This window comes from Agelaius phoeniceus, chromosome Z (assembly GCF_051311805.1).
Source record: "Agelaius phoeniceus isolate bAgePho1 chromosome Z, bAgePho1.hap1, whole genome shotgun sequence".
NCBI classification, from domain to species: Eukaryota; Metazoa; Chordata; class Aves; order Passeriformes; family Icteridae; genus Agelaius; species Agelaius phoeniceus.
In genome coordinates, this window is record NC_135303.1 from 59648199 (window position 1) to 59651926 (window position 3728).

Below are 3728 nucleotides of genomic sequence, written 5' to 3' on the forward strand. Positions count from 1 at the left end.
TCTTTCTTTTCTTCTGTTCCCTCAAGGGAACAACTTTTTGAAATACTTTTTATGAAAACAATGTTGTTTTAGGTCTAAAACTTTTAAAAAGTTTTCCTAGCTCTAGCTTATGCAGCCTCATATAGGCTCTCTTGAGGTATCTTGTGTTGATTTTGCTAGAACTGTGCAAACTCATGCTTTTGGACTAGGATAGCATGGTAAAATCCCTGACTCAGAAAACCCTCAGAAGTGAGTGTTCCAGTCATGAGGGTTAATTGAAAAACTATTAAAAATAAAAGTGACTGCAAGACTGAAAATTCTTGGACTGTTCCTGTGGTTCCTCCCCAAAAAAGGAAACTTCCTGTAAGGCTTTGTCTTCCCACGTACACCTAAACTGCAGATTTACACACAGGTAAACTGCTGCAAAGTTTTGGAATGTTGCATGCTGTAAAGTAAAAACTTGCTCCTAGGCTCTGTCTTAAATCATTTAGTTTAATGAAATATCTCCTAGATAAGAGAAACATACATCACATGCTTAGTCAGAAATTATTCTAGAAGTTCATTAAATCTCATCTGGGGAATTTAAATGAACTCAAGTAAGTAAATTAAGTGCTGACTTAATTAAGTTGTTAATTAGTTAATTAACTGTTATGGTTTTAAGTGATGCCATTATCAAAGTGACATAAATTTCAGTTTAATTTCCTATATGTAGAATGTCTTCATGAAACTGTAAAAGCTTGGGGGCTTAATTCTTTCCACAGAGTTTTGCACCAGGTACTAACATATTCATAATAGAGATTTTATTATTAAGTGGCAAGGGCAATTTTAAAAATAATTTAACTAATTACTTTTAAAAATAAATTACTTTTCTCATTGTGTTACTTTATCCTCAAATAAAACTTCAGATGTATGCAAATGAAGCAAGACGATGAAAATTTTGTGTTTGGAAAAATTGCCCTCTTTCAGGATGGGATCTTTGCTGATCACTAGAAAATATTAAACTTGTGCATGTTGATATTGTGGGGTGGTTTTTTTGTGTTAAGCACTACATTGCATGGTTGCTCTAGAAGACTGAAAAATTCTGCATACATCTTTTTAGCTCTGTTTAATACTATATTATATTATATTATATTATATTATATTATATTATATTATGTCAGGAATATGTACCTAAGTCTGTCTTGTTCATATGCCTTTGATTTTTTTCACAAACAATTGCTGAGGAAGAGAGGATGAGAAAGAAAAGACAATTTGGCCTGCCTTAAGTCACTCGTTTGGTTCACTGAGTTGTTGCCAGTTTTTTATAGTTGTGTATCCTGTTTTTATTAATAAAGCCAAAAGGATGGCTAAGAAATACAGAACTAAAGATGTCTGACTTTATCTTCTTACTTTAGAAAATGTACTGAAATGAGAAGTAGTCCACAAGTGGCAGTGGCCTAGCTGAGTCTGTGGAGATGTCTTGGAGACCTAGGAGGCTTATTTTGGTTAAAAACACCGCACAATCAGTATTTTTAAACAAAAAACATGGATGCAACCTCTGGGTAGGAAGTCTCACTTGTTTTTTTCCAGCTTGCCTTGTCAAAGCTCCTTATAGATAGTTCGAATGCTAGCTCTGACAGTGATGGAAACATGAAGAAGATTTTGGAATGATTAATATGTAAAGAAGGTTTTGAGGAGTCCTTAATGCTGCAGTGTATTTTATCTAAATTTATTTTATATCTAGTTATTATATACATTGAGGTGGCATTTTTTGGCCAAAATATTGACAGGAATATCTTGCATCTCCATAACTTAAAATTAACTTTATATCAGTTCCTCAGCTTGCCTGTATCACACCATATGGTACTCAGCTCAATCAAAAACAATAGTTACATGAACTCTTGACTTGTGTTCCCATGTGTTTTATATCCAAACCCAAGAAATCATACAAATTATAGCTGAAAGACATACTAGGTTTATTGCCAAAGCAATGCAGAGCATTCCCTATAGGGCTTTTTCATGTGTGCTCTGCATTCTAACTCAAATTGCTTGAGCAACAGATCTCCCTGTTAAGAAAGCTGTTTCAGTTTTGTACAAATTTCATGGTCAAGAAGCTTTTCCCACTTCGTCTACAATTATCCCACTATTTTTAATTATACTGTCTTTGCAATGCTAAGTAATTGCTTGAATTTTGGAGTTTATAGCCTTCAGGTATTTTGAGATGTTTGTTATGTGCCATTCTCTAAGCCAAGATAGCAAAATCTACAAGCATGCAGTATCTTTTTATGTGACTTCAATAATGCTGCTGAATAATGCTGCTGATTAATTTTCCTGTCAGTCTTGTCCTATTTTTTTTAACTGTATTTCTGTTAGAAAAGAATTCAATAAACATGCTTTCATATCTGAATGATTTTAGAAAAATAATGTCTCTCTTTCTATATTAGGGATCCTCCACTTTTATGAATCGTATTAGTTTACATTTAATTTACATCTTAATACTTTTTGTTTTTTGCTTGAGGATATCTTTAAGAGAAACTAGCTTATCATTACTGCTGATATGGTTTTTGTGGAAATGCAGAAATTCATCTGTACTGGAGGATGTGCTTAAAAAGAAACTTTAAATTAAAAATAAAATAAAAAAATATTCTAAAATATATTTTTTTCTAATTCAATAAAAAAAATGCTTTCAGTGATCACTATTTTGTGTGAATATGGAAGAATCTTGCTTCTTAAACAAGCTTGATTCTTTTTGAGTTTCCTTCCTTTCTCGAACAGCTGATATTCTTGACACACCCAGCAGAGGAATCAGAGGCTGGACAGCAATCATTTTTCCTTTAGGTTTAGTCCTGGCAGCAATGAAAAATAATACTGCTGTCATTGCAATCTTGTTTTTCATTTCAGTGCTACACTAGAATACTGATAAATCCTTGATTCTTAATATGGAAAAATCATCCATCCATCTATAGATAAATAGATAGGTATGTATATATATACATACATGTATGCTTGCATGCAATGGATAGTATTTGTGGGCAAATGCACATGGAGCTTGTATATAGTCTTTGAAAGCAAAAGGTGTTTGATAATATATTCTACTCGGGAGACAATGTTTGGATAATATATTCATTATATTTGGACAGTATATTAATGAGATTTTTGTTTATTACTGCTGAAAATTGAACACTCAGTTTATCCTCATGGAAAGATAAATTCTTAGATTGGTAAAATTTTGAGTGTGTTTGTTGATCTGAAAATGTGCAAATTTTGGCACATACACTATTATTACTGTGAAGGCTGTCACAGACATCTATCCCTCCAAGTTATGCATGTGTGGGTGTAATAGCAAAAGCTGAAGAACAATAAAAAACCTTTGTACACACTTGCTGTAGTCATTCTTACCTGTGGTTGTTACTGTTATGCAGGCTTGGGGAAGTCTGTCCTTGAAACTATCAGGTCAGCTCATGGCTAGAACATAAGAATAACTGCAGAAAAGATGTATGAACGTCCATGAATAACCATGATGCTACATCTGCCATTTCTTGTTGAAAATTAAGTATAATGTTGAATTAGTCTGGAATTGAGAGTTGCTCCTTTTATATACACAACTTTGGTCAAAACATCGATCAAGGTTTGTGTAGTTAGCAGTTCCTTCCTTCTCAAAATAAAGTCATTTACTAACAGGGAGGCTGAGATGTCTCTAAATAACTTGTTCTTTATTGATGTTTTCAGTGTGTTTGGCATAAAACTGGATTTTTCTGTTTTTTACATGA